Genomic DNA, 17,782 nt, shown 5'->3' with positions numbered 1-17,782 from the left:
GAAGGGGAAGAGGACAGGCTAGTCAAAGAGGACCAAATAGATTCCCACTTGGTAGACGAGGAAAGGGTGCTAGATCAGCCCAAGCAGCGGCAACTGTCCCCTCAGTCGCTGTTGCAGCCACTCTGAGGCCTTCTCCCACAAGACCCCGGTGGGAGACGGAATCTCTCAGCAGCTGAAGGAATGGCGGGGCGTTACTGCAGATGCTTGGGCACTGGAAACAGTAGCCTGGGGTTACTGCCATCCTTTTCAGAAAGGGCCTCTGGATCATCCACTGTGATACAGCTGTCGAAATTCCAGATCCGCACCTTGTGCAGGACATTTTAACCCTGCCAGAGAAAGGTGCAGTCGAACATGTAACTGCAGCAGAGAGGAACAAGAGTTGGTATGCCCCCTATTTTCTCATTCCCAAGAAGGATGGAAACCCATCTTGGACTTAAGAGACTTGAACAAATTCCTCAGGAAGGACAAGTTCAAGATGGGTAACCCTTTCTCATATCCTTCAGGCTCTCCAACTCCAAGACTGGGTGGTATCATTGGACCTTTAGGATGCTTACTTTCATGTGCCAATCCATCTCGAGCACAGAGTACCTGAGGTTTGTGGTTGGCAGCTCAGTTTCAATTTCGAGTTCTGCCATTCGGGCTGACCTCCTCCCGAGGGTTTTCACCAAACTGATGGCTTTTGTGGCAGCGAATCTCAGGAGAGGGGGGATGCACGTCTACCCCTACCTGGACGATTGGTTCGTCAGGGCTTGTTCACCCAAACAGCCCCAGGAACATCTGAGGATTACCTGCCACTTCCTACAGACTGGGCTTCTTCCTCACTTACAAGAAGTCTCATATGATACCATTCCAAAGTCTCCAATTCATCGGAGCAGTCCTGGATACTTCCCCTGGGAAAGCGTTGCCTCCCTAGGTGAGAGCTCAGCACATTCCCTGCTCTTGGGGACTGTTCCTGTATCCCTACAGTCCCACGACCAGCACTTGACACGTGCTGGCTGTTACGTTTACTCATTATTCCATGCGCAGCACTGTCATGACGCACTTTCCCCCTTCCCCCATCCCTTGCGCAATCTGAATGACGCCTGGCCATGTAGGATCGTTGTCTGTCCTCCCTTGCCTCGTTGCGCCTTGAAACACTTGTGTATAAGCGCGTTATAAATGCCATATCATATATTGGCCACACTGGCATGTGCGATTGCCACTTTCACCTCTAATTTTGAGTGTTATGCAGATAACCCACAACTATCATTTAGGCTGCATTCAGCCGCCTTCACCCCCTCTCATACCTGACTGTGCACTATTCAGTCATGGTGTACTGCAAACAACCTTTGTCTCAATACCAGTAAAACTGAGATGGTTTGCATTGGGACCCCCGCTCCTGCTTTCCCACCTCTCACACTGGCTGGCCTCTTTTGGCTCCGCGCCCACCCCCAACTGTAAGGCCAAAAACCTTGGCCATCTTCGACAACTCTCTCCTTCGCCTCACATTTCTGACAGCTCAAAGTCTAACTATCAACTACACCTCCTCAGAGGCACTCTGCCTTCTCTCACTATCCCCAGCGGCTCACTGTCTCCAGAGCCCTGGTTCTCTCTAGGCTGGACTACAGCAACAGCCTTTTCCTCAACCTCACTTCTGCCCTGCTCTCTGCAACTCATCCAGAACCACAAGACGTATCTGTTCTGAATGGTTTTCCTATGAACTGTTTTTGTCCTGCTTGATCCTTCCCTCTGAGTGTATGGTGTGACTGCAGATATGTTACAATGTAATGCCTATGTGGCTGACTGGAATGTTGTGTGTACGAGATTCCACCCAGGGCAGTTGGTGATGTAGTTTGGGTGGTGGGAGCAGTGGGCTCCCCTGTGACTATACTTCCCATCTACTTGTCATGTACCTGATATATCCTGATTAAAGCAACTTGAAGATTACTGCTGACTACCCTTTACAAGTTACCCTGACTCAAAAACATAATTGGCGACAAGCTGGTGCCTGTGAGGGCCTTGGCGAACCCAGGAAAAGACAGCTACCTGTGTGCATGAGTACCAGAGTGGAGAAAGACTGCTGCGGGGGGTGGGGGGGTTGCAGAACAGGAAGCGGAGAGTTAAGGTACAGGGAGGGGACCCACTGCCCCCATGAGTCCCACCACCCAGGGGAAGTAAATGTGCCGGATGCTGCCATGCTAGGCACCCAGGGGATGTAAAGGTGCCAGAGACTACAGATTGTTTTACCAAAGGTGCAAGCCAGTTCTGAGATGCACCTAGAGGGGCTGAAGAGCTAGTTTTCCCCAGAGAGCTGTGACTCTAGCGCGACCAGGAAAGGAGTGGGGTCCAAAGGGAGGACCGGAGGGTGTTTCCACCCTGTCAATAGTCCAAAGGCAGTACCGGAGTGAGGGGCACTGTAGAAGTGTGCAAGGTGTCTCCAGAACGCTGCATGATGAGCCAACATTTAAGACACCATAACGGAAAGTGTCAGTTACATGAAGTAATGGAAAGCTTTTATTGCACTGTTTTGTTGGCATATGGTGTAATGACCTACATTACTCGGGTGGGCACCTGCAGTGGCGGTTGGAGTTGCAGAGCTCGTTGCTACTCCGCTCCTGCTGTGGAAATGGTGACATCAGAGGGTCGGCCTGCAGTGATGGTGATCTGGAATGTTGGAGGGCCGCGCAAGGGAGATCAGCGCTTGGGTCTCAGTGCGGCCAGAGAGCAGTTAACTGTGTGAATATTAAAGTCAGACTTCAGACTAAAGCACCCAGTGACGTGTCCCAGCATGAATAGGATAGCCAGTTTTCATTCTGGAAGAGGTGAAGGGAGACTGACCAGGCAGTCTTCCAACAGGAATGGAGGCAGCCCATGAACACGGACAAAGGTGGCCTTGTGAGACTGTCTTTGCGTTGAGATATTGTAACAGGGGCTGCAACGGCGCATATTTTGTCCATAAGGGACTCTGTGTTGATCCGACTTAAAGGTCCAACTGAGGCTTGTGATATTTTTTTTTTGTTGCCTGCCGCAATGCTGTGGCAGCTGTATGCAGCTGGGAAACCTTTTGCATTTTGTGAGGCTTTGCTAATGCAACTCTCAATGTGTCATGGTGGAATTGACTGTTTATTTTGCTTTCTTGCTGAGTATTACAGCTTTGGGAAGGGCTGACATGTTGGCGCGCACGTGGTTGAGCAAACCTCACGTGTCAAGTTTTGTATTTAACAGAGTTTTAACGTTTGGGTTACAATTATTAAATGTGATGCAGTTTGCAGATCTTGATGGCAAAGTTGTACATCCCTTTGGAATGTTCCTGTGGTGTGTAAGTGGTTTAGTGTGACCATCAGTGTGAAGTTTATTTCTCCAGCATGGGGTCTGACATGGATTCACATGCTCATGAATATCCCCCGTCAGGCTGGGAATTCTCGGTAAAGAAAAAAATCTGTTTGGTTACTAGTAGAAAGACAGTTCAGAAACAAATCACTGGTCTCTGGGTCATACTGCCCCCAGCCAATGAATGCCCTCTTCCTAAGCCCCTCCTCTGGCAGCCATCTTCAGGTTTTTACCGCACATTCAAATGTGCTGTAGCTCTCGAGCTTTTATTACATTTTGCGTTTTTTTCGAAAGTTTACGCTTCTATTTTCGGTCATTCGCGCATCAAGCTCCACCGACTTTACTTCCCATCAACGGGGACCCGTTTTAGGAATTTTCTACGCCCCTCAAGGGCAGCTTTTTGTCGTGTTTTCCATTTCTGAGGATTTCAGAAGATCTTTGAGGCTTACCCTGCATGGACATGGCCCAGGACAAGGGAAGCATGACGCCTGTTGGATCCAAGCTGTTCAGGAGCTGCCTTGGATGCAGACTTCAGAATGTCTTTGAGGATGGGCACACTCTGTGCCTTCACGACGACAAATCGCACGTGGAGAAGGACTGTGCGTTTTGTAAGCCCATGTCCGAACGGACAATGAAGGATCGTCGTATTCGACTCACCAACTGGCTGGAGGGGAAGAGACCAGCAGCAGGTGAGAAGAGGAAGAAATCTGAGCAGTATTCTAAGACCTTTGAGGGCGCTCCGGCGACGGGGGCCCAACAAAAGGTAAAGCACTGCGAGTCCGTGGGCACCAGGAGCGCCCATCGGTCTGGCTCCTCGGCTGCCAAGCAGGGTGCACTATCACAGACGCCATCAACCCGAGCCAACGCTCTGGCTCGGTGAGGAAGTCTGAGAACCCGGGTAAGCTTCGGGAGAAGCCCCGGTCGATCCTGACAGCCGAGGGGGAGCTAGGCCGTGACCCTCCACCCAAGGTGAAGGCCTCAGGCACGCCCAAGGTCTTGAAGGCCCTGATTCACCCGGCTAAGGCCTCGATTGAGGGAGTTTTGGCAGCCCTGGCGAAACCTACGGAGGCTTCCCCAGTGGAGGCGACTTCAGGGGCTAGAGTTTCCCTGCTGCCCAGGAGGGAATCATCTTTTCTGCCCATCGAGAAGACCCCTGTGAAACCCCAGCAGGTGAAAGAGGGAGGGGGGGGGCACGGTAGCCATAACAGACATCACCTGAGGATGAGTTGTCCAGGATCTTTTGGACGCTTGCCAAGAAGTTCGAGTAATCCATTGCCCACGGGAAGGATCCCGACAAGGCTGACAAGGAGAGCAACGGGGGAGCCGAAGAGGAAGATAAGGCGCAGAGGACCTCATGCCCCAACCGTCTGTTCCGGTGCAGCCGGTACCCGTACCACAGGACAATTCAGGAGCAATCTTGATGGCGATACAGACGCTGTGCGCGGAGATGAGGACAAGGATGCCCTTACCCCCCACAGACTACCCAGTGGGGCCTGGTCCATCGGGGAGCCCGCCTAACAAGGGTAGACGAGTCCATCCTCCTCCCCCTTTCCAGCCTTAACCCCCCTTCTCCAAGGGATGAGACGGGAACGGAGACGGCAACGACAGGGACGGACGACGATGGTGGCGACAACGGAATGACCCTCCCCTCACCACCTCATTGTGCCCCCCCTGCCAACGAAATTGGCCCCTTCCACGCCATGATCACCATGGCATCTGAGCTTTTCCCGCTCTGCCCCGCAGAACAGAAGGAAGGTTTCCTCTACCAACGGCGGGAGGCCAAGAGGAAGACTGTCCTCTCAGTCCTGTTACTGGACGACATCTGCATCGAGGGGCTAGCGCTCCTGAAGAACCCGTCCACAGCTCCTGCTAAGAGACTGATACGAGAAGAAGTACCGGGTCCCGGACTCCGCCCCTATGTGCCTCAGGGCACAACCGTCCCCGGATTTAGTGGTCTCCGCAGCGGCCAAGAGATAAGCAGCAGGGGCGACTGCTTCAACTTCAACATCCCCACCGGACGGCGAGGGGGGGAAAAAGCTGGACGGCATGGGACGACGGGTCAGCTCGTCAGCGACAATGATTAAAGCGGCCAATGCCCTCGCGGCACGCTACGACAGATCGCTCCCTTGCTGGCCTTCCTCCTGGACAACCAGAGGGCTGAGGCCCTGGAAATCCCACAGGAAGGCGAAGTTGCATCAGACCACGCCATTACGGTGGCCACGGGGACATGCCCTTCGACAGGAACAACCTGTTTGGCAAGTCAGTGGACAAGTCACTACAGGCCATCAAGACAGACACCGAGACGGCTCGGGCCTTGGGTGTTCTTCAGCAACGATGGCTGTCCTTTCAGAACTCCGTAGGCAAGCAAGGTGCCTCCAAAGGATTTGGCAGCGGTTCCTCGTCGTACCGCCAAGCGGCCCGCTCCTTGTCGTACGAGGCCTACAGAGGATGCGGCAAGATAGGAGGACCCCGTTGTCGGCGGCAAGGCCGCGACGAAACGGGATTGAACAGGCTGTTGCATCGGGCCCCCACCTGAGCACCCCAGTGGGAGGCCGGCTGGCGAAATCCGTCAGCGTGTGGGAGTCCATCTCCACATATTGTTTGGTGCTGGATGCCCTGGCCTGCGGACACCCTGGAATTTCAAGTGTCCTCGTATTCTTCCTGTGGCCAGGAAGGAAAACTACATCCCTCAACTGCTGCTGGAGGTACGGGCGATGCTAAGAAAGGGAGCAATCAAACTTTTCCCAAAGAGGCTCCAGAGTGTACTCGTGATACATCCTTGTCCGGAAGTAGACCGGCAGTTGGCGACCCATCCTGGACCTTAGTTGTCTAAACAAGTACATAAAGTCCCAGAATTTCCGGATGGTCATGCTCCAGCACGTGCTGGGTCAGCTGGAGGAAGGCGACTTCCTATCGTCGCTGGACTTGGAGTATGCTTCTCCAGCATGGGGTCTGGCATGGATTCACATGCTCATGAATATTCCCCGTCGTCAGGCTGGGAATCCTCGGAATATTCCCCGTCAGGCTGGGAATCCTCGGTAAAGAAAAATCAGTATCGGTTTAGTTTCTGATCTGTCTTTCGTAGTAGTAACCAATCACTGATCTCTGCGTCATACCAATGACTATCTCCCTAAGCCCCGCCTCTGGCAGCCATCTTCAGATTTTTACCGCACGTTCAAGTGTTGGGATCCTCGTGCTATTGCTCTCGAGCTTTAGTGCGTTTTCGTGCTTTTTCATAGGAAAATTCTTTTTTCGGTCAAAAGAGCCTCAAGCTCCACCGTTTCTTTATCCGATCAACGGGGACCCGTGTCGGATTCCTCTGCGCCCCTCAACGGTGAAGATTTCGTCGAGCCACGCTTTTGGAGGACTCCAGAAGTTTCTCAGGCCCATCTCGGACATGGCCCAGGAGAAGGGAAGCTCAACGCCCGGAAAGCTGTTCAAGGTCTGCCCTGAATGCCAGCTTCAGAATGTCTTTGAGGACGAACACTCCCTTTGCCTCTACTGCCTGCATGAGGACAAAACGCACGTGGAGAAGGACTGTGCGTTTTGCGGCAATATGTCGGAGCGGACCATGAAGGACCGCCATCTGCGTCTCGCCAACTGGCTGGAAGAGAGAAAAAGGTCCGAGCGGTCTTCTAAGACCTTTGAGGGCGCCCCGGCGACGGGGGCCCAACAGAAGGCCAAGCACCGCGAGTCCGCTGGCACCGGGAGTGCCGAACGGTCGGGCTCTACGGTTGCCAGGCAGGGCGCATCCTCCCCGGCGCCATCAACCACGAGCCAACGCTCTGGCTTGGGTAAGAGGAAGGCCGAGCACCCGGCGAAGCTCCTGGAGAGACCCTGGTCGAGCTCGAAGGCCCCATCGGAGGGGGAGCGAGGCGGTGACCCTCCCCCTAAGGAGAAGGCGGTGAGCGCACCTAAGGTGGTGAAAGCCTTGATCCACCCTGCCAAGGCCTCTATCGAGACAGTCGCGGCGGCCCTGGCTCAGCCTGTGGAGGCTACACCAGTGGAGGCGACTTCGGGGCCCAGAGTCTCCCTGCCACCGCGAAGGGAGTCCTCTTTCAAGCCCATCGACAGGACCCCCGTGAAACCTCCGGAGAAGAAAAAGGGGGGGCAGGAGGTCGTCGTGGATTCGGCCTCAACCTCTGAAGAGGAGCTGATCGAAGTCTTAAGCCACGGCATTGGCGTGGAAGACCAGCCCGTCGGGAGGGACCCGACGTAGGAGACGACGAGAACGTCGAGGGTGCCGACGAGGCTCCTGACCGCCCGTCGGAATCCCCTCAACCAGTGCCACAAGACAACTTGGCGGCCATTTTGTTGGCTATACAGTCCTTATGCTCGGAGATAAGGATGAGATTGCCGTTACCACCAACGGAGGAACCGCACCCGACGGGGGACCCGGAGCCAGGCCCTTCTGGGAGCCCTCCTCCTAAGAGAAGGATTCATCCTCCACCTCCTTTTCAACCATCGGGCCCTGCTCAGCCCTCCTCCCCGTCCACGACCCGTGGGGATGATACGGGGACGGACACGGCCGCGACGGGTACGGACTAGGTTTACGACGAGGAACTTCCGTCGTCACCTCCTCCCCGGGCTTCCCCGCCCGACGAGATTGGATCGTTTCATGCCATGATCGCCAGGGCATCCGAGCTTTTCCAGCTCTGCCCGGAAGAGAAGGAAGGTTTCCTTTATCAACGGCGCGAGACCAAGAGGAAGACGGTCCTCGCTGTACCTCTACTGGATGATATCTGGGATGAGGGTCTCGCCCTCCTCAAGAACCCATCCACAACGCCTGCGAGAAGGGATCGGTACGAGAAGTAGTACCGGGTCCTGGACGCGGCCCCCTTGTGCCTTCAGGCACAGCCGACACCGTACTCGGTCGTCTCCGCGGCAGCCAGGAAGAAAGCGGGGGAGGGGGGGCTTCGGCCTCTACGTCAACCTCCCCCACCCCTCCCCCCCCGGACGGCGAGGGAAAGAAATTACACGATGGGACGCAGAGTCATCTCATCGGCAGTGACGACGATTAAGGCTGCCAAGGCCTTGGCTATCGTAGCCTGCTACGACAGGGAGTTGTGGTAAAGATCGCCCCCCTGCTGGACTTCCTACCGGACGACAAGAGGGCGGAGGCCCTAGAGATCTTGCAGGAAGGAGAAATGGCGTCGGACCACGCCATTACGATAGCGACGGACATCGCTGACACTGGATTTCGCCAGCTGGGCTACTGCGTGTGCCTTAGACGGCGTGGATGGCTCAAGGCAACGGACTTTCGGCAGGACGTGCAGACTAGTTTTGGACATGCCGTTCAACGGGAGCAACCTGTTTGGGAAAACAGCGGACGATTCCCTACAAGCCATCAAGACGGACACGGAGACGGCCCGGGCTCTTGGTGTTCTCCAGCAACGACGGCCGCCCTTTCGGAGCACCGGAGGCAAGCAGGGTGCCTCCAAAGGTTCCGGCGGCAGATATTCCACCTACCGTCAAGCGGCCCGTTCGTCATCACAGGAAGCCTACAGGGCACGAGGCAAGTCGAGTGGACCCCGCCGTCGTCGCCAGGGAGGACAAGGCGGCAAAGCCTCGTCGAAGCAGGACTGAACCGGCCGTGGGGTCGGGCCCCCACTGAAGCATCCCGGTGGGAGGCCGGCTGGCGAACTTCGTCAGCATGTGGGAGTCCATCTCCACCGACCGTTGGGTGCTGGACGCCCTGGCCCAGGGTCAAGCGCTCGAGTTTCTAAAGTGCTCGCGCGTCCCCCCCGTGGCCAGGAAGGAACATCACGTCCCTCAACTTCTCTTGGAGGTAAAAGCGATGCTCAAGAAGGGCGCCATCGAGCTCGTCCCAAAGAGGCTTCGGGGCTCCGGAGTTTACTCAAGATTCTTCCTTGTGAAGAAGACAGGAGGATGGCATCCCATCCTGGACCTACGACGACTGAACAAATTCATCAAGGCACAGAAGTTCCGGATGGTCACCCTCCAGCACGTCCTGGGTCAGCTGGAGGAGGGCGATTTCCTGTCGTTGTCGTATTTGGAGGATGCTTACTTCCATATCCCCATCCTAAAGGGACACCGAAAGTTTCTCAGATTCGTGGTCCAAGGGTGTCACTACCTGTTCAGAGCCCTTCCCTTCGTATTGAGGTCGGCACCCAGGGTGTTGACCAAGTGCCTCGCACCGGTGGCGGCGCAGCTGCGCCTGGAGGGGATCCACGTCTACCCCTACCTGGACGACTGGCTCATCCGAGCAAAGACCAGGGAGCTCGCCGCGGAGCACACGGCGAGGACCGTCCAACTACTCACGGACCTGGGATTCTCCATAAACTACGCCAAGGCCCACCTGGTGCCCTCGCAAGACGCACTGTTTCTGGGAGCGAAACTCAACACAGTGGCGCTTCTGGCCTCTCCGTCGGAGGAAAGGACGAGGGCCATCTTGGGCAAGGTGCAGCGAATGGTAGTTGCGGACGGGGCCAGGGTGAGGTCCATCAAATCCCTCCTCAGAATGATGTCTTCTTGCATTTCTCATCCGCCTGTGCAGGCTTCGGATGCGCCCATTACAGGAGTTCCTGGACGCTCGCTGGATCCAGACGGGCAGCTTCGAGGACAGGATCACACTCGACGAGAGCTTCCGACGAGCGATCCGGTGGTGGGGCACCCGCGCGCATCTGACGGCGGTCATGGACTTCCAGACCCCGGCCACCAGAAGACAGTGACCACGGATGCCTCCCTGGAAGGGTGGGGAGCGCACACCGAAAATCTGCACGCGAGAGGCCTCTGGCTTCCGACGGAGAAGTCCCTCCATATCAACGTCCTGGAGCTCCGTGCAGTGTTTTGGGCCCTCAGGTCCTTTCTTCCGTCCCTCAAGGGCAAGGTGGTGAGGATCTTCACCGACAACACCACCACCATGTTCTACATCAGGAAGCAGGGTGGTACCAGATCCCCAGCCCTGTCCAAGGAGGCGCAGGATCTGTGGCATTGGGCCGTCGCCCAAGGGATGTTTCTGGTGCCGTTTCATCTGGCGGGAATAAAAAACACCATCGCCGACGCTCTCAGCAGAGAGCGGCGCTCGTGCCACGAGTGGGAACTACGACAGGATAAAGTGGACCGCCTCTTCCGACGGTGGGGCACACCCCAGATCGATCTGTTCGCGACGGCGACAAACTCCAAGTGCCGGAGGTTCGCCAGCAGGTTTCCCCAGCCGAGGAGCATGGGCGATGCTTTCTCATTCCCCTGGGAGGGCCTGTTCCTATATGCGTTCCCTCCATTGCCGTTGCTGATCCGGCTCATCAACCAGCTCAAGAGGGCACGGTGCAGGATGATCCTCGTCGCACCTCCGTGGCTGAGGCAGATATGGTTCCCGGACCTTCTGGACTTGTCAGCGCCCCCGTCAATCAAGCTGCCAGTGGACGCAGATCTTCTCTCCAGGGAAGGAGGTGCTATCCTCCATCACGACCCGAAGTCGCTGAATTTGCAGGCCTGGCTCCTGCAGCGTTTAGAGTTTGGAGGTTACGACATACCGGCCGACTGCAGAGAGGTTCTTGCAAAGCCCAGGGCGTCCTCAACTCTTAAATGCTACGGACACAAATGAAAGAGGTTCTCTGTCTGGTGCCACGCACAGAAGATTAACCCTCTACGGATTACGGCTCCTCAAGTACTGCCGTACCTACTGACGCTGGCCAAGGCTGGACTGGCGCACGCTTCCATCAAGATTAATCTGGCTGCGATCTCCCGATACACCAGAACCACGGGACAGACGTCTCTGTGGTTTCATCGTCTGGTGAAAGAATTCATGAAGGGACTGTTCAGATGGTTCCCGCCGGTGAAGGGTCCGGCCCCGGCGTGGGAGCTCAACGTGGTTCTAACCAAGCTCATGGGACCTCCGTTCGAGCCTCTGCACTCGGCTCCGTTGAAGTTCTTGTCGTGGAAAACGTTTCTTGTGGCCATCACCTCCGCACGACGGGTGGGAGAGATCCAGGCCCTTTCCTGCAAGCCCCCGTACTTGACTTTTCACAACAAGAGGGTAGTGCTCAGGACGCACCCCTCCTTCATGCCCAAGGTGCCGTCCGACTTCCACCTCAACGAACCCTTGGTGTTGCCTGTTTTCTTCCCGTCGCCTTCGTCGCCGGCTGAAAGGACTTTGCACTCACTGGATGTGGCTAGAGCGCTGAAGTTCTACGTGGACCGCACAAAGTTTTCGGAAGAAGTCACAACTTTTTGTGAACTTTGGTCCTGTCAATCAGGGGAAGGCTCTCTCAAAGGCATCCATTTCCAGATGGCTCTCCGGCTGTATCATGTATTGTCATCGGTTGGCAAAGCGACCGCTGCCCGGCCGTCCGAGAGCCCATTCCACCAGAGCGATCGCAGCTACCACAGCGTTCCTATCTGGTGTGCCCCTGCTGGACATCTGCAGGGCTGCTACGTAGAGGTCCACGCACACCGTCACGAAATTCTACTGCGTCGACCGGGATTCCAGGGTCGGCCAAGCAGTGCTGCGCAACCTGTTCGCCTAAGGTGAGCCTGGTGAGAAGGTAAGAGATGCTTAATGTTGAGTTGTTGTATTGCTTAATGTTGAGCCTGTTGCCACCTCCCGTGGTTGTGCATGTGTGTACTGCTATGTATTCTTTTATTCATGAGCATGTGAATCCATGCCAGAACTCATGCTGGAGAAGGAACAAGTTACTTACCTGTAACTGTTCTCCAGCATGGGTCTGGCATGGATTCACATGCGAACCCTCCCGCCTACCCCTCTGCGGCTCTTCACTTGGTCATACTGCCACTTCACGTGCTACCAAATCTGAAGATGGCTGCCAGAGGCGGGGCTTAGGGAGATGGCAGTCATTGGCTGTGGTCAGTATGACGCAGAGATCAGTGATTGGTTACTACTACGAAAGACAGATCAGAAACGAAACTGATACTGATTTTTCTTTACCGAGGATTCCCAGCCTGACGACGGGGAATATTCCGAGTATTCCCAGCCTGACGACGGGGAATATTCATGAGCATGTGAATCCATGTCAGACCCATGCTGGAGAACAAAAGTTACAGGTAAGTAACTTGTTCCTTACTTCCACATCCCCATTCTAAAAGGACATTGCAAATTCCTGTGATTTTGTGGTCCAAGGGAGACACTATCAGTTCAAGGCCCTTCCCTTCGGATTGAAGTCGGGCCCAGGGTGTTCACCAAGTGCCTAGCACCAATGGCGGCGCAGCTGCGCCTGCAGGGGATCCACATCTACCCCTACCTGGACGATTGGCTCATCCGAGCAAAGTCAAGAGAACTCCATCGATCACACATCGACCGTCCAAATGCTCACTGATCTGGGATTCTCTATCAACTTTGTGAAATCCCACTTGGTACCGTCGCAAGTCGCCCTGTTCCTGGGAGCCAGGCTCGACATTGGCGCGATTGGCTTCGCCGTCGGAGGTAAGGACGAAAGCCATCCTGGGCAAGGTCAACAGCTGTTGACCATGGAGGTGGCCAGAGTGAGGTCCATCAAGTCCCTACTCGGCATGATGTCCTCGTGCATCTACTTCGTGCGCCTATGCAGGCTGCGGATACGACCTCTGCAGGAGTTCCTTGACGCCCGTTGGATGCAAGCGGCGGGCAGCTTCGAAGACAGGATCTCGCTCAACAAGTCTTTCCACCAAGCGATCCGGTGCTGGGATACCCGCGCATCTGGCAGCGGGCATGGACTTCCAAAACCCGACACATCAGGGAACTTATGACGGACACCTCCCTGGAGGGATGGGGAGCGCACACCAGAGATCTCCACGCAAGAGACCTTTGGCTCCCGGAGGAGAGGTCACTACACATCAATGTCCTGGAGCTCCGAGCCGTGTTCTGGGCCCTCAGGTCGTTCCTTCCGTCACTCAAGGGCAAGGTGGTAAGGATCTTCACCGACATCACCACCACGATGTTCTACATCCGGAAGCAGGGGGGGCACCAGATCCCCAGCCAAGGAAGCGCAGGGCCTGTGGCACTGGCCGTTGCCCAAGGGATGTTTCTGGTACCCTTCCATCTGGCAGGAATCAAGAACACCATCGCTGACTCACTTAGCAGGGAGCTGCGCTCGTGCCACGAGTGGGAGCTGCGGCAGGATCAAGTGGATCTCCTATTGCGAATGGAATGCCCCAGCGTCAGAACGGCAATGAACGCCAAGTGCCAAGGTTCGCCAGCAGGTTTCCCCAGCTGGGTAGGATGGACGATGCCTTCTCATTCCCCTTGGACGGCCTGTTCCTGTATGCGTTCCCACCGTTGCCATTGCTGCTGCGACTCATTGGTCAACTCAGACGGTCCCGGCGCCGGATGATCCTCGTCGTACCTGCGTGGCCGAGGCAGATTTGGTTCCCAGAACTTCTGGACATGTCGGAGTCCTCTCTCCCCCCCCCCCCTCCCAACCACAGTCAAACTGCCGACAGATGCAGATCTTCTCGCCAGGGAAGGAGGTGCCATCCTCCACCACGACCCAGGGTCGCTGAACCTGCAGGCCTGGCTGCTGCAGCGCTAGAGTTCGGAGGATACGATATTGCGGCGGACTGCAAGGAGGTGCTTGCAAAGGCCAGGGTGTCTTCGACTCTCGTGCTAATGGAAGAGGTTCTCTGTCTGGTGCCGTGCACAGAAGATTAACTCTCTTCGGATTACGGCCCCTCAGGTGCTGCCGTACTTGCTATCGCTGGCACATGTCACCATCAAGATCCATCTGGCAGCTATCTCCCGCTACACCAGAACTCTGGGGCGGTCATCCCTATGGTCTCCTTGCCTGGTGAAGGAGTTCATGAAAGGACTGTTCCGATAGTTCCCGCTGGTGAAGGCTCCGGCCCCGGCGTGGGAGCTCAACGTGCTGCTGACCAGGCTCATAGGGCCGCCATTCAAGCCTCTGCATTCGGCACAGTTGACGTTCCTATTGTGGAAGACATCGTTTCTTGTGGCCATCGCCTCCGTACATTGAGTGGGAGAGATCCAGGCCCTCTCCTGTAAACCTCCATACCTGACTTTCCACGAGACGAGGGTGGTGCTGAGGACGCACCCCTCCTTCATACCCAAGGTGCCGTCGGACTTCCACCTCAATGAGACATTGGCGTTACCTTTTTTTCTTCCCGTCGCTTTCGTCGCCGGCTGAGGACTTTGCCCTCTCTGGATGTGGCTAGAGCGCTGACGTTCTATGTGGTTCGCACAGAGTCTTCGGAAGACATCACAGCTGTTTGTGAACTTTGGACCTGTGAACCAAGGTAAGGCCCTCTCGAAGGCTTCCATTTCCAGATGCATCATGCACTGTCGCCGGTTGGCAAACCGACCCTTGCCCCGCGGTCCAAGCCCATTCGACCAGAGCGATCGCTACTACCATGGCGTTCTTGTCTGGCGTGCCCCTGCTGGACATCTGCAGGGCTGCTACGTGGAGGTCGACGCACACCTTCACAAGATTCTACTGCATCGACTGGGATTCCAGAGTCGCCCAAGCAGTGCTGTGCAACCTGTTCGCCTGAAGGTGCGCCTGATGAGGAGGTAAGAGATGCTTAATGTTGAGCCTTGCCACCTCCCGTGGTTGTGCATGTGTGTACTGCTATGTATTCTTTATTCATGAGCATGTGAATCCATGCCAGACCCCATGCTGGAGAAGGAACAAGTTACTTACCTGTAACTGTTGTTCTCCAGCATGGGTCTGGCATGGATTCACATGCAAACCCTCCCTCCTACCCCTCTGCGGCTCTTCTCTTGGTCCTACTGCCACTTTACGTGCTATCAAATCTGAAGATGGCTGCCAGAGGAGGGACATAGGTGGAGGGCAGTCGTTGGCTGGGAGCAGTATGACCCAGAGACCAGTGATTGGTTACTAGTAGAAAGACCGTTCTGAAACTGATTTTTTCTGTACCGAGGATTCCCAGCCTGACAGGGAATATTCATGAGGATGTGAACCCATGCCAGACCTATGCTGGAGAACAGTTACAGGTAAATAACGTGTTCCTTGTTATGTGCAAGACATAGATAATATTTTGAGCCTTTGCACATGGTAACTCCAAAGCAGCAAGATGCATTAAAATGCATGAGGATTTAATAGCAGGTGTGCACATCCAAGCGTGCTTGGATATTTAGATAGGCTAATTGTTCTTGGTCTGTGCAGTGGTTTTCAAACATGTATGCTGGGGCGTTATGAAATGCTATGGGTACCTCGTTTAATGCGATCTGTGCAACAAAATGTGTCTTTTCAGTGTGCTTTAGAAAAGGTATCCTTTTCTTAGAAGACGTAAGCTGGGGTATTGTGCCTAGTTTATTAATATATTTTGTAATTTAAGTTCCACGTGGTGGCTAGCATGGCATGAAGTGGATTCAATGGGCATACCTTCAAGTTTGAGTATGGGCAAGGATGGTAGCCCATGTGATGGCGTGTAAGGTGTGTTGCATGCCTTTGATGTTATGAGTACAGGTGAGAATAGGAGCCCATTGATGTTGTGTGTAGGATATGAGTTGCTTGCCTTTGTTGTTTTAGTATGGGCGAGAAGATAAACCCATTGATTAGTGGCCTTAACAGGTTGCGGCAGGTCCCTGCCCACATGCTATTTGTAGTACTGTTGTGGTTAGGACACCTCCACATCCAGTTTTTTTTGTTTTAGTTTTCGGTGGGAAGCGTCTTTTGGGTTTTACTGGACTGAAGTGTCTCCCAAGTGTGGTAGTAACTATCCAGTTGCAGTGATGGGCGTACTGGATGGAGATTTCAGAAGTGAGATGGCTAGAGTTTGTCCCATGTGGGGGATCTCATTTTTGGGGAGCAGTGTTGGCCCTGCCATCTCAATGCAGGTTTTCTATATTTCAATTTGTTCACAGAGAATGCCAATAAACTTGTGCATTTGTTGTGAGAATGTGGCAAAATTATTTTCTTTCCATCCGGTTGCCCGAGGCCCTTTTGGTGTGCAGTGGTGAAGGGTTGGATTCTGTGTGAGAACTTGTTCTTTTGGCCCAGTTTGTTTGGCCAGTAAACTGGGGTTTGTGAGGGTTTTTCTTGTGACTGGAAGCCTGCCGTGTGGTTGTTACCAGGGATGCGTATGTGTGATGCGTGCGTATGGGTTGCATGTTCCATTAGTGCCCGTTTAGATCTGCTTGGATTGGGTATATCCAGAGGTTACATTTCTCGTTTTGGTGCAGTGGGACATGTGCCAGTTTATATACGGACAGCATGTGCTTGGGGGTGGCAGTCCCAAGATCCACGAGTGGCAGTTGTGGACAGAAGGTGTTTTGTATTTATTTGGGGCACTAGTTGTGTGTGATTGGTGGGGCAGGTAGTGCTCAAACGTGGCCTGTTTGAGGCTCTCCGGTGGCAGCGGGGGCGGAAGTTGTCTGGTATTGTTTTGCTGGTTTGGTGGGTAGTTTTGTTGGTGTGGTCCTGTTGCCAGTGGGTTAGATATACCCATTTCTTTTCTTCAGAATTTGATTTGGTTGAGTGCATATTTTTGTTTTTAGGTGTAGTGGTGATTTGTTGAAATGTGTTTGGGTGTGTGGAAGGAAGGGAGGTGTTTTCTTATGATCGGTTTATTCTCCTGATTAATCCTTCCCTCTGAATGCATGGTGTGTGACTGCAGGTATGAGGTCATGATTGGAATGAAGGGAATGTTGGGTGTGTGAGATTCCACACAGGGCAGTTGGTGATGTAGCCTGGGTGGTGGAAACCAGTGGGCTCCCCTGCGACTATACCACCCATCTCCTCGTCATGTACCTGATGTAGCCAGATTAAAGCAATGTGAAGATTACTGCAGACTACCCTAGTATCCTTCCCAAGTTACCCTGATTCATGAACTTAACAATATCCTTGGCCTCAAACCCAGGGACCGCATCTCTCTGGTGCTGAAATCCCTCCACTAGCTCCCCGTGGCGGCAAGGATCCAATTCAAGACCCCCCTGCATTGTCCACAAAGCTTTCTGGGGCCAGGGACCTACTTACTTTCAACGTTGCCTTCCTAAATGCTGTACCTCCCGAGCCCTCCGCTCATCTACCTCCAACCTTCTGTGTGGGAGCATGTTCCCCAAGCAGAGATTTGGGGGATATCCCTTTCCTCAGCAGGTACCTCCCTCTGGAACAGCCTGCCTGCCTCTGGCGTAACGGGGCCCCCCCGCACCCTCCATCGTGCAGGGGGCCCCATGCTGCTCATGCCTAGCAGGGTGAGCCCAGTGGCAGTGGGGGACCCACCGCAGGGCTTGCATGGGGGCCCCCACATTCTGTTAGGCCATTGCTCCCTCCGTCTTGAGCCTGATATTCTTAAGTTCCGGAAGCTCCAAGACCTTACTCTTCTCTTCCTTCTCTCACCCTAACTTAGCTCTCTGCTCTTCCTTCTCTCCCTCCTTCAATGCAGCTTACTGACTGGCTGCTTGGTGTACCTCAGAATCTCGCAGGTCCCAGGCACCCCTGCCAGTCCTTCTGCACTTGCCTCAGGGCGCTAAAATACAACCCACCCACTCACTGCACTTGCAATAAATCCTAGAGCTTCTCTCTCCGCACTTCCCCAG

General features: G+C 54.6%; 1 protein-coding gene across 4 annotated transcripts in view; it reads left to right on the top strand.

Annotated features, from left to right (window-relative positions):
• The window catches only part of PRC1 (protein regulator of cytokinesis 1), a 626,832-nt gene that overhangs the window by 218,446 nt on the left and 390,604 nt on the right, over positions 1 to 17,782 (top strand). The window lies entirely within an intron of this gene.

The sequence above is a fragment of the Ambystoma mexicanum genome, chromosome 11 (genome assembly GCF_040938575.1).
Source record: "Ambystoma mexicanum isolate Mex_15411 chromosome 11, UKY_AmexF1_1, whole genome shotgun sequence".
Taxonomy (NCBI): domain Eukaryota; kingdom Metazoa; phylum Chordata; class Amphibia; order Caudata; family Ambystomatidae; genus Ambystoma; species Ambystoma mexicanum.
This window is presented reverse-complemented; position numbering and strand designations above follow the sequence as displayed.